Source organism: Haliotis cracherodii, unplaced genomic scaffold (genome assembly GCF_022045235.1).
Source record: "Haliotis cracherodii isolate W230 unplaced genomic scaffold, xgHalCrac1.p SCAF_21, whole genome shotgun sequence".
In the NCBI taxonomy this organism is placed as follows: Eukaryota; Metazoa; Mollusca; class Gastropoda; order Lepetellida; family Haliotidae; genus Haliotis; species Haliotis cracherodii.
In genome coordinates this window covers 3,224,578-3,238,618 of record NW_027266277.1, presented here as the reverse complement: position 1 = coordinate 3,238,618, position 14,041 = coordinate 3,224,578, and positions in this window count along the sequence as shown.

Here is a 14,041-nt window from a genome sequence, read left to right as displayed (position 1 = left end):
CTATTTTCAGTGGATGACATGGGGGATGAGTGTACGTGACTGGAAGTGATTTTCTCAAATTATGTTGTATGGTGTAGGCATCAGCCAGACATTTAAACAATACACATTTAGAAGAAATAGAAACAGTCGAATACTGCGGGTTCTTCTCAGTACAAAGACATAATCAAAACACACACATTACCAGGTATTGTTATAAGTTATACAACACATGAAGGCCAAACCTTTATCGAACAGTAGCCACGACTATATAATCTAACAAAAAAACAACATAATAAACATACAACCTTAAAAAAATCTATCCAAAACATGTGGGTAACGTTATGCGTTAAATGAAAAAAGGTAGTAAGGAAAAAAGAAAGATTGAAGCCCTTACCGGCCGTGTCGAAAATACAATGGTGGGAGGTGTCATCCATTCCAGACAAGGCAGTATCCTTTTATTGCAGATATATACATATATATGGATATGTTCCTTTCGATAAATGTGTGATGGATGACGATTTGCCAGGAGCTAAGGGCATAGAATACTATTTGTTTTTGACAGTTTAATTACTCATAATTTATACATGAATTAATATGTGTCCCGCCATAGGAAATAGCACATGCCCGTATAAACAACAAATGTGGATGCTCAGAGGAATATGTACATGCAATATACATAAACAGTTCTATACGCAGAAATAAATGCATTTGCACAGGCAAATCATGTAATAATGTTCTACCATTAAAGAAAAACCATCAAGTCGAACATATAGTAGATTATAACGAGCAACAATTGCCTTATGTTCATCTTCCCGAGGTAAGAGAGTTAACTGACTATAAAAGTCCAGTTTCCACATGGAAACTGGAACTTTTACAGTCGGTTAACACCCTTGCCTCGGGAAGATGCCTTATGTTAAGATCATTCTTCAAATCACGGACGTTTGCTTTGAACTGACCGCCTTTATCACCGGTTAAGAATCTAAAGCAACAGGAACAATGTGACGGTACTGCTTTAACACAAAAGATAATTTAAAAATTGCACAGATCTATTATATATGTAAAAGTGATAGGAACTACAAATTTAACACGTCTGCACTTTACTTTACCATATTATTTTTATTTTTATTTTTTTATTTCTATTTAAAGTCGGACTCTTATACAATCCATACTCCGGCTATATGACGGCGGGGCGGAAATAATCGAGTCTTGACCAGTGAATGATATTATGAGCAGCAATCCCGTGTCGGGGTTCAATGGACATTCTACTTACCAAGTCAACAAGCCTAACGTGCGTACGACATGAATCGGTTGCTTGGGACAAGTTCTTAACCAGAATCCCGACGGGAGTACACATCTATAGGAGCCAATGTTTCGAGCTTCTGGTGATATTATAACTATGAGCAAATCCGTGAGGAGGATGAATTTGCAATAATATATTTGTACTGTTTGTACTTTCCCTATGAAAACAAGTATAGGGCCCTGTTCCACAAAGCGATCCTAGCCCTTAGCCCTTGTCAAATTGGTTAGGACCCGTTAAGATTCGGGTTAGAAAAGGTCGTCAGCTACCCATGCTTGTCGTAAGAGACGACTATGCTTATCGTAAGAGGAACCTAACGGAATCGGGTGGTCAGGCTCGCTGACTTGGTTGATGCATGTCATCGTATCCAAATTGTAGATGATGCTCATGATGTCAATCACCGGATTGTCTGGTCCAGCCTCGTTTGTTAAGTGACCGCCGTCATGTAGTTGTCATATTGCTGAGTGTGGCGTTGAACAAGAAACAGAGTAAAAAGAAAATTTGTTGTATAGAAAGGAACAACACCAGAACCATACAACTTTACTGATCGGACCATCGGATTTGCATTATGCGTTATAGACGCAGCCATTCAAATAATTATTCAAATTGGCTACCTTTGTCGAGTATATCTTTCAGTCAGTCAAGCAAGCAGGTAATTGCATAGACTGATATGAGAATAAATATATCATGGTCCTCTACCTGCAGAGTTGGACAAGATGGAGCTTATCCAGTCTGCCTAACATGTATACCGGAACTTGGTCTTTTCTGAAAGTATCATCGAGATGATATTCAATGCAGCCCATTAATATATACAGTTTTCATTCATGAATATTCCTTCATGCATGTTGGAACCAGCATGAATATTCTCACTGCAAGTATTGCCGGTTATCCAACTCAGGTTTGTCAGTGTGTGTAAGGGGATGTATCTACATGTATATGGTGGCCGAGAGGGGACATCGCTTTCTCGCTTTCCATAACGGCCGCGAGAAAGCGATAACTCCAGACGAGAAAGCGATTACACATATCGCATTCTCGTCTCGTGCTATCGATTTCTCGTCTCGCGTTGTCGCATTCTCGTCTCGTGCTATCGATTTCTCGTCTCGCGCTATCGCTTTCTCGTCTCGTGCTATCGCTTTCTCGTCTCGTGTTACCGCATTATCGTGACTGTAATTGAAGGCGACAAAGCGATGTCCCCTCTCGGCCACCATAGATGTAAGGTTGTAAGGCATACTCGAATACAGGGAACATAGGTGCAGGGTTGTGGTGTACGTAATTTAAAAAAAAATGTCGAATCTATTTTATATGTTTTTCGTCAATAAATTGTGTTTCAATCACACAACTTCCCTGTTAAGAAATGAGTGACTTTGATTTATAGTTGCTTTTTTAATAAAACAAATAATTTGATACAGGAAGCAGGGGACAAAAGAATTTGCCCCGGGATTTACAACAATAATGTGAAAGCTCCTGGAACAATGTGTTGTGATAGCAATGGTTCGGCTGGTATGTCTTGAGGCAGTGATTGAAAAAAATACTCTGTTTCTAATAAAAAATGCAAAATAAACATCAACTACACTACCCACAATGTTGGATGTGCTATCAGATTATGACATTCTAACAAGATTCTATAGAAACGTCGATTAATTTTATTGAATTTATTTGTATATGTTTATGTATAATTATGGATAACTTTAACAAAATTTCCTTTTAATACACAAAATATTATGAAGCATATGCGGATATGATGTCAAGTGGATGAAGTTTCCTTATAAGTCTTTTTCCCCAAGCTTATCAATAACCGACGGACAAGAATATTGTCAAACCCGCCATCGAAAACGATGATGAATTGAATACAAGAAACAACTCAAGATCATAAATAACATCCCAATTGACTCTTCACGCCCAAATATGATATTTGGAGTTTGATAACGTTGTTTGTTTATTTTTTTAATCAATTTTGAAAATAACAAGACGTGGTATATTATCAAAACATTATTGCATAAGTGTCATGAGCAAAAAAGAAATTCACCTCATCATTCGTACATGACTATTTCACCCCATACATTCTACCACATCCGTTAATCATCCGTCATCACCGGCGGAAAATGGTCAAGAAACGAGGTCCTTTTCTGGTATATTTGCGCAATACAGCTTATTTCAGTGTTTGAGGATACAGTGTGAAAACTGTATTTATTATATACTTCAGTGTGAAAGGGTTTTCTGAAGTTGAGAAAAAAGTGGTATTTCCACTGGTGTGAACATAACACTTGACATTTCACTTCTGTGAAAATAAAATTGACCGCACCTTTTTCATACAAGAGTTACATACGGCCTCAGACCACAGTTATCCCCCATGAACCGGAAGGAAAATAGAAGAATATAGTACCCTGTTTAAATGGGCCGTTCAGCCGGTGTCAATTTTTTTGGCGTGACTTGTGATAGCTTAAGTGAAAGATTACACATTGTAGTTTGCTGTCATTTTTTTGTTAGCCACACTCTGTGAAGGTATTGATTCCAGCTTCCCATGACTTGACCCCAAGTTGAAGGCCACTGTGTGCGTTTCGGCTCGAAACTTCCGGTGAGCATTGTTGACAGTGGTTACTGCTGGAATACGGGCACTCCTGGGCTCGATCGTAGCGCCACCAGTGGTTATTATGATTTATGTCGCTTCTTAGCCTCTCATGGCTCATTATGGACCAATCCGATTCCATCATTCGATAATACAGATCTATATTGTGATAAAACAGGTCTCACGTCGCGAAGTGCATCAAATCACGCGAGCACCTTGATTAAAAACATAAAAAGGTTTGGAAAATAGGTGTTTACAACGAGTTGGCGGTGCACATGGATTGCAAATCCTGCAATCGACCGAAATCTGCACGACAGTTTACGAACCGGATTTGGATTTCGTTGCGCGATTTTGATTGGACTATGCATAGACTCGTTAGTCCAGCCACAATGTCACTCCATAATACCAGCCTATTTCGGCAAGGGTGGAAACTGGACTTTTAAAGACAGTTAACTCTCTTGCCTCGGGATGATGATTTGAATTAGTTCCACATGGACATGGCAAAGTAATCACAGATGGTCATTTATGGAGTAAATATTGCATCTGCGCGTTTGTTATTCTCTTGAAAATGTTTTGTCATAGACTGTAAATTTCTCATTTAACTCGTCAATTGAGACTGTTCGTTTCGCACAGCGCCATTTTCGTTACTTGACCGGTGTGTATTCTTTCGTTTCTAACAACGGTCTCGCAGATTTTAAGAATATTTTTGTATTTGTTCCTATATCAAAATATATGAGAAAGACTTTTATTGACATCAAATATTTGTTACTTTTCTTCATATTTTTAAGATTTTGAAAACACGGAACTACTTTTTAAGTCGCAGGTGAAACGTCCCTGCGTGTTAGGAAGGGAGAATTTATGATACAAAGTTTTACTTTTGTAATTAAAAAGAAGTAACTATAACATTTTTTTTATAATAAATAGGCTATTGCACTCATCGAGTGAAATATTCATGTTTCTCTCATCTCGTGACGGGAAAAGGAGATATTTTCACTCAAGGCTACGTGTAAGAATTCATGTCTTGCCCTCACGCTCGCTCAGGAAATACACGAATTCTGAAACACGTTTCGTAAAAATCAGTATGACACACTTGCTCGTATAATAATCTCTAATAGATAGTGGATAGTGTTATCGGTGTAATAAACCCGATCCGATAAACTTGGTATCACGGTAAATATGCAAATGAGGTCAACCTCGTGTGTTTCCGTCACGAAATATCATATATTAGAAACACAATATAAGTATTATGCTCGCCAAAGGCACCCATAATACGGAAACACGCTCGGCTAAAAATCTCTATTTACCGTATCCCCAAATCCTTCCATAGTTTGATATTAATGTTATATGAAGCCGACACTCCGTTATATAACTGTTAAATGCAGCGTGACACCCAACTCACACACTCTTATATTATGGAGTTCCAGTTGGGGAAAATGGTCTTTAGGATGCTTCGTCTTCTAGGAGGCAACTCTGTCAATACGTTGAAACACACTCCAGTTTGTAATAGAAGGTACACAAAATAGAGAATTTCAACCCAAATGACTTAAGCGAATAGTTATGACAGAAAAATAAACTGAAAATGTTGTAAAACATATCTAGAGCTATTGATACATACACTGATAGGTGGGGTGGTCGGGTAGTCTAGTGGTTAAACCGTTCGCACGAAACGCCGAAGACCCGGGTTCGATTCCCGACATGGGTACATTGTGTGAAGCCCATTTCTGGTTTTCCCCGCCGTGATATTGCTGGAATATTGCTAAAAGTGGCGTAAAACCACTCGCTCACTCACTCCCCTGATAGGACATGGTCACTCGTGGTGCGTATCACAATAACTACATCAATATCTCCGGAAATTAAAACAAACTTTATGTGGCTGCCTGATTGTTCGTGGCTCTGGCGATGAATTAACAGAATGGAATTAATACTCTTCGCCTTGCAAATGTACCAAATGACCTCGACAGTCACCCTAGTTTTTTTCCTCAAATTGTACCCAAAGAAAATAAATTGTTCGTTTGATTTGCTAGATGTCAGAAATACAAATGTGTCGTGATCGAAAAATATAAAGTTGGGCTTTCCTTTTAAAGTATAGATTTGTGTATTATGAAGCTTAGACCGAAATACATGTAGGATCCTGTCTCAAGCAAAGTACCCCCACCCCACCAACTCCATATTAAATGGAGGGTCCCTTTAAATACCCAGTATTAATGAAGACTGTATTAGTGTGACGTATTTCCGATATTCACATGGACGAATAACCTCATAATGATAATTATCATCATAAGTAAATATCAACGAAAACATATTTTGATACAAAATGTACGCCTAAGTGAGTGAGTGAGTGAGTATGGTTTTACGCCGCTTTTAGCAATATTCCAGCAATATCACGGAGGGGGTCACCAGAAATGGGCCTCACACATTGTACCCATGTCGGGAATCGAACCTGGGTCTTCGGCGTGACGAGCGAACGCTTTAACAACTAGGCTACCCGACCGCCCAAATGTACGCCTAAAGCTATGGCCACGTGTTCGATCATACAGAACAAGATTACCGCGTTCATCAGTGTCAGCAGGCGTGAATCCTGATGCATTTCATCCTCGTCTGGTCTCAGTTGTAATATATGTCAGACCTCAAATAAAACTGAGGACCTAAAATAAACGCCCTATTCGATGTAAATATCTGGTCTAAGGATCTTTCGAAATAAAATAAAACAAATAAACACCGGCCTCGAATTAAAACTGGGGCTAAGGACCTTTGGGAAAAAGGAAAATAGTAAACGCCTCGAATTAAAACTGGGACTAAATATCTTTCGAAAGAAATGATACAAATAAACATCCTCCTCGAATTAAAACTGGAACTAAGGAGCCTTTCGGGAAAAAGGAAAATTATTAACCCCCTCGAATTAAAACTGGGACTAAATATCTTTCGAAAGAAATGATACAAATAAACATCCTCCTCGAAGTAAAACTGGAACTAAGGAGCCTTTCGGAAACAAGGACTATATAATAAACACGCCGCGCATTAAAACGGCCTTAGGATCTTTCGGAAACAAGGACAATAATAAACACGCGCCTCAGATTAAAAACCGGGTCTGAGGATCCTCCAAAATAAATAAACAGCGCATCAATATGTTCACCTAACCACAGAAGGCTTGATAAATATACCACTTACATCACTTGTGTCCGTCAAAGGGAGTTTTGTGCTACTCTCATACTTAATAGTACATTATGATGAGCATAGTGTTCAACATGTGGAAGAAATTCCGTTACAAGCAAGCCGGGAATGTCCGATACAATGAAGTAACTTCTGTTCCGCTGGTGGTGTATTGAGATATAAGTTCTTAGCACTTTCTCACATTCGTCACCACTCGCCCCTTTCCGTTACCAGCAAGACTCGGTCTCCGACAGCGAATGTTATACGACAAACCAGTCAGAATGCGCGTCGGTCAGAGAATCCCTCAATAATTATGTTTTATTTCTAACTTGGTTCTGGGCACACAACAGTAAAACCTCCGTTATGAACTTACCCATGCGATGTCATTGTCAGCAAACCAGGACTGATTTTATACTTATGGTTTATTGTATATATATTAACATTATAAGAAACTGATAATACATATTTGACACATTGAATATTTGCAATCTCAATTTTTCAACTATGTAAACCACTATCCCACAGGACAAACGCAAGGAGGAGCTTAATTCCTTGATCCATGGGGCTTTTGCTACAAAACGTGGTAACCATAGATACCGTTACATATCTATCTTCAGAGGTTCGGCCCAATTTCTTAAAAATAAAAGCAAATGTCATCTGAGGTTTACTGGGAAAACACTATGTGAAATGTTGGACCTCCTCATTGATAACATCTACGTAAAATTTGGGGGTACATTTAAGCAAAAAGTAGGCATCCCTCATCCCTCATTTAAGCCGTTAGCTGTTCAGTCGACATCTGAAACTATCAAGTGAGAGAGTGGGGTGCACAATTAAGATCTATTTATTGTCTTTGGTGGTAATTTATACAGAAATAAAGATGCGCCCATGAGACCTGTCTCACCACACGCTGTGACTGAACGAACTCGAAACGCTGTGGGTGAGCCACCATCAGACGACATAACCTTTCATTTATACTTGTTCCATATTTATATACATGTATTGTGTTACGGGTTTTGAGTAGTTCATCTAGTTCGGTCACGTTATCTTATTTCATTTGAAATTTGTTGCTTGTTTCTGTTTTTACATGAGTTGTTTGCTCACTGGCTGGTTATGAGTTAGAGATAACAATAGCTTGCCCAGAAACACACTTATTACTTTGTCAACACTCTTCACTTATAAAAAAACACAGTAGCTGCTGGGGCGGTCGAGTAGCCTAGTGGTTAATGCGTTCGCTCGTCACGCCGAAGACCCGGGTTCGATTCCTGACATGGGTACAATGTGTGAAGCCAATTTCTGGTGTCCCCGCCGTGATATTGCTGGAATATTGCTAAAAGCGGCGTAAAACCATACTCACTCACTCAGTAGCTGCTAAATATTTTTATCTCGTACAGTTTGGAGTTCATCTTATTTCTGCTCACTGCTGCTCGTGGGATTTAGATAGCAGTAGCTTGACTATGAACACTATTTTTATATTCTACGAAATATTAATATCACACCAAATGGCATAGACTTCCCCCTTTATCAACTGGGTGTTGAGAGCAAATATTTAAACAACATGTTTCAAAGCAACTCCAAGGTTGGTAAACAGAGAGTAAAGTAATGATAACATACAAAATACTTTGGACGAGTCCACAATTAATGTAACGGGTGCATTTTTAAAGTGTAGGCAAAGTGCACTAAAAACAGCTTCATTGTAGGCGATCGGCACTGGAGGTCAATAGCGGACGCACTTTAACAGTGTGGAAGCGTTGTTAGAGACAATTGACCCACCCTTGCTGTAAGAACAGTCGCTTTTTTATAACTATCTTAAGAAGGGAGGGAAATTCTTCATCATTATCAACTATTTTCACGTGGGAATCGCATTTACAATATAACCGAAAATTTGAAGAGAAGAAATGCACGAGTCATCTACGTTATCTATTGCAGCTCAATGACAGATCAGTGTTTGAACCTTAAAGATTTTAATAAACATTGGAAACAGTCTTCATTTTTCTCTTTAAATTCGTCATGTAGTCAAGTCATTGCGTGACAACATTGCCGGACCTAGAAACAATAGGACAATTATTTCCGAGTCACAATTATCACTTTTAATCTAAAATGTATTTTAGAATCATTGACTGGTTGAACTGGGATCATGAAAAACACTCTTAACAGCATTATTTTCATAAATTCAAAAAATGATACTCCCCGTAGCCGGAATTGGGTTGGGTGTTTTTCAAACATATTTGTGTGTAGGATATATTTAACAATTACTGTGAAAGGTCAGTGAGTGAGTGAGTTGGGTTTAACGCCGCTTTTAACAGTATTCCAGTTATACCGCGGCGTGTCAGCTTAATGTGGGAGGAAAGCCCGAAGTCAAAGGTCAGTACGTACCACCATGATCAAAGTTTGTTTCTGAATGTTGCTATCAAACAATGGCGCTAGATTGTCTCCACGTTGTGGTTACTCTTATCGAAATGTCGTAATTTATAGTAACACACACACACATATTGTATGTAGACATATGTAGATATATAGAAAGATGTGGATATTGAAATATTGCAAAAATAGTTTGCTATGGCAACCATCCCTGAAATATATTTTCCAATATTATAGCGTAAACCGATTACGCCGGAGACTGCGAAGGGTGAAATAATAACTGTATCACGCTTTTTCGATCTCTAACTCAAATGAGTTCTCTGTCAGAGTTACGATAGGTATCGTAACTCTGAACGATCTGCGACAGGTTTACGATAGTTTCGAAAATCTATCTTATCTTAACCTTAAGATATCTTATATTTGAACGTAAGTTGTTAAGGTATATCTTAGCTAAGATCGTTTCGAAAATCTATCTTATCTTAACGTTAAGGTATCTTATAATTATATTTGTACGTAAGTTGTTAAGATATATCTTAAGTAAGATCGTTTCGAAAATCTATCTTATCTTAACCTTAAGATATCTTATATTTGAACGTAAGTTGTTAAGATATATCTTAGCTAAAATCGTTTCGAAAATCTAGGCCCTGATCCCTAATTACGCCTGATAATCGTAAGGTGATAACCCGTTACTGGGGCTAAATCTGTCATAACTGCTACATGGTTCAACTTCGCCACCAAAGTCAATCATCAGTGCGTCCAACGACAGTTGTACCCAGGTTTAAAAAAATACCCCAAATACAGATTGTGTCTGGTCCAGTCTTTACATTTGGTGAAGATAGATGTACATGTAGGGGACACGGGAAGATCCGAGGTAGAATAGGTCTTCAGCAACCCATGCTTGCCGTAAAAGGCGACTATGCTTGTCGTAAGAGGCGACTAACGGGATCGAGTGGTCATGATATTAATCACTGTATTGTCTTGTCAAGACTCGATTTACAGCCCGCCGACTTTTAGCTGGAATATTGCTGAATGTGGCGTTAAACAACAAACCAACCAATCAGGAATACAGGTGGTGCGCTGCAGAAAAAATGTGTGGAAGCACATCCAGGAGCCAATGAAGATGGCGATACTCTGGCCAGTTCCCTGGCCTCCATGAACTGGTGGATGTTCCTGAGAATGTTCCTCAGAGACTTCCTGTGTGTTCCCGTTGAAGTTCCTGTGAATGCTACTGACAGAGGTTTTGTTAATGGTGAGTGAGTTGGGTTTAATGCCGCTATTCGAGTTATATCGCGGCGTGTCAGCTTAATGTGGGAGGAAAGCCCGAAATGATGCAGGTCTCAGGCGTTTACCACTTCGGTGAAACCCACGAGCTAAGGGTATGGTGCTGACAAACCTAGAAACATAATTGGGGGGAACCGGTAATCGAACCCACATTCATAGGTTTCTGGCGTGCCCAAGGGACGCAACTCTGCACAGCGAATCGCAGCGCCTGAGAATCGGTTCACTGAGTACTCCATCATCTACAGGAAAACGTGCCCTGGCTGCTGAAGACGCAGCCTTCAAGTCCACAGAGTATATATCTCCCACACCCACACCCTCTTCAACCACCCACCACACACAACCCAAATCGTGGTTAATACAAAGGCGCATGTTAATGCGCACATAGAGCATAAAGCATTATACACATATAAAGTAAAATTAATTCTCAAACCCGGTTCACTCCGCCACAAACCTCTCAAAGTCCAAAAAGAATGCTGAAACATTTCTTATCCTAAACCCATCATGTTCCAGTTTGTACTTTGGACCATTCTATCAACGCATCACGTTTTTGCAATTTGTTTCAATCCCGACGACAAATGTTGCGATATTTCCTGATTTATGTTGGGGACATCCTATAATTTCCTTTGACAAGAAGCCACCCGATACGTCACGGAGTGTCGTGCAACACGCTTCACGACAGCTTCATGTCATTTGTCGGACGTGCACCTCTTTCATACACCAGCCACGGGTAATTACCAGATAATGATCGCATCAGTGTACACACCCGGGAGGCCTGCACGTTATTAAACATTGCAGGCTCGACATAGTTGGAGCTAAATATAACAAACCCTTTAAGTCAAACGGGGACGTAAACTAGAAATAAACTAAAATTGCTGCTCAACCTTTACTGCTCAATACTGTCCTGGCAAGCTTATGCCACGGGCTGCCCGTTGATATGGATACAAACGGGTGGATATAACCAGGTTTCTTATAGGAGCAATTCTAAAAGGCACACACAAGAAACACAAAATACAGCCCGATAGGCGACAGACAACTGACAGAAGGACAAACAGAGAAGAATCTGACCAATCAATTGTTTGATTGATAGCCCAAACGTGACTCTGATTCAACTCGAACTGATGAATATGTGGATACATCATTATCATGGAAATATTTATTGGTATACATATGAGATATGTATTAGCAAACAGTAAATTATGAAATATGTATAAGAATATTGACTCACTCGAGCTGATGAATATGGGGTGATATAATGATAAGAGATTTTTTAGCATACTTGTGACTGATGCGCCCTTTATTCCTTGCTCGCTGACCAGTTGCTATTGACAACGACAAAACTTTGATTTAAAGGATAATCGCCCACGAATTATCATGGTTTTGTGGGTGTGATAATCCGTTAAATTAATGTTGTGTCTCATCCTCGATTATCAAGGGCATTATCTTGCCAGCGTTGTGGGATATATACCCTGGACCCATAGATGTTCTTGCCTCGTTAAAGTTCCCCTCCTCCAACTGTCTTGTGGATGTCCATCGTCTGCTACCCATTGTCAGAATTGGTCAAGACGTCGGTATTGGTTTGTTGAACGCCGCACTCAGCCCTATGTTAGGCATTATAAATATTGTCTATAAACGTTAGTCTAAGGAATTGGCAATCTCATTAAAATCAGATCTAAGTGCTCGCTAGAGCCCGCTACTGCTATACGTAAATCTGTCAGGACATCCCATTACAGGTCACGCAAAATGACCTTTCGCGAACTTTGACCGACCAATGAAATGACTAACAAGGAGTCGACATGAGCCAATTAGCAAGCAGTTCTCTATCTTTACGACACTGGTTTCAGACTGGCAACCTCTATTCCAGAATACGCTTTAAAATTTGTTTTGGCAGTGTTCTCAATTCAAAATTTGAAAACTGAACAAAAGAAAATTCTGGAATGTCTAACAGATGACCGAGATTGTATGGCAAAACTTCCCACCGGCTATGAAAGGTCAAATGTTTATCTCATTGAAGCGAGAGATAGACGATGGTTTGACGGAATCAGTCGAGTCCGTAACTGTCGTTCGGAATACCTCGTGTAAACCTTGGTAACCGCTGGTAAGCGATGCTTTGATTGGCTGGACGAAATGGCGTTGTGGTGTAAATCGTAATAGCATGTCCTCGGATCTTTGTTTAGCGGTAGCGAGGCTTAGATCTGATTTCAATGGGATTGGAGGAATTGGTGAAAATGGTATTTCCAACAATAGTTTCTTTGTGGTCATATTAAGATTCTACTCTGAACTCGGGGAGCATGTGTGGATTCAATAACACTGGATGTCTGTGGTTACAAGACACCATTGATGGGTGAATATTGGTCTTAGTACTACATATCATATCATGTAATACTTTTTCACATTTTTCCAAGACCCCTTCTCCCTATAATAAATTACCAGTCCCTAAATAATGCTCAAATTTACACCGAAATACATGTGTTCAATATTGGCGACTAACCCCACCCCCTTCCGTTGTCCTATTTTCATGACCCATCCACCCAAAAATAGGTCCAGGTCAACGTCACCCGTATGGTCGGAGGAGCTCCAGGGCAACGTCACTCCTATGTCCAGGTGAACTCCAGGGCAACGTCACTCCTTTGTCCAGGTGAACTCCAGGGCAACGTCACTCCTATGTCCGGGTGAACTCCAGGGCATCGTCACTCCTATGTCCGGGTGAACTCCAGGGCAACGTCACTCCTATGTCCGGGTGAACTCCTGGTCAATGTCACCCGTATGGTCGGAGGAGCTCCAGGGCAACGTCACTCCTATGTCCAGGTGAACTCCAGGGCAACGCCACTCCTATGTCCAGGTGAACTCCAGGGCAACGTCACTCCTTTGTCCAGGTTAACTCCAGGGCAACGTCACTCCTATGTCCAGGTGAACTCCAGGGCAACGTCACTCCTTTGTCCAGGTGAACTGCAGGGTAACGTCACTCCTATGTCCGGGTGAACTCCAGGGCATCGTCACTCCTATGTCCAGGTGAACTCCAGGGCATCGTCACTCCTACGTCCGGGTGAACTCCAGGGCAACGTCAACTCTATGTCCAGGTGAACTCCAGGCCAACATCACTCCTATGTCCGGGTGAACTCCAGGGCAACGTCAACTCTATGTCCGGGTGAACTCCAGGGCTACGTCACTCCTATGTCCGGGTGAACTCCAGGGCAACGTCAACTCTATGTCCAGGTGAACTCCAAGGATATGTGACTCCTATGTCCAGGTGAACTCCAGGGCAACATCACTCCTATATCCAGGTGAACTCCAGGGCATCGTCACTCCTATGTCCGGGTGAACTCCAGGGCAACGTCACTCCTATATCCAGGTGAACTCCAGGGCATCGTCACTCCTATGTCCAGGTGAACTCCAGGGCAACGTCACTCCTA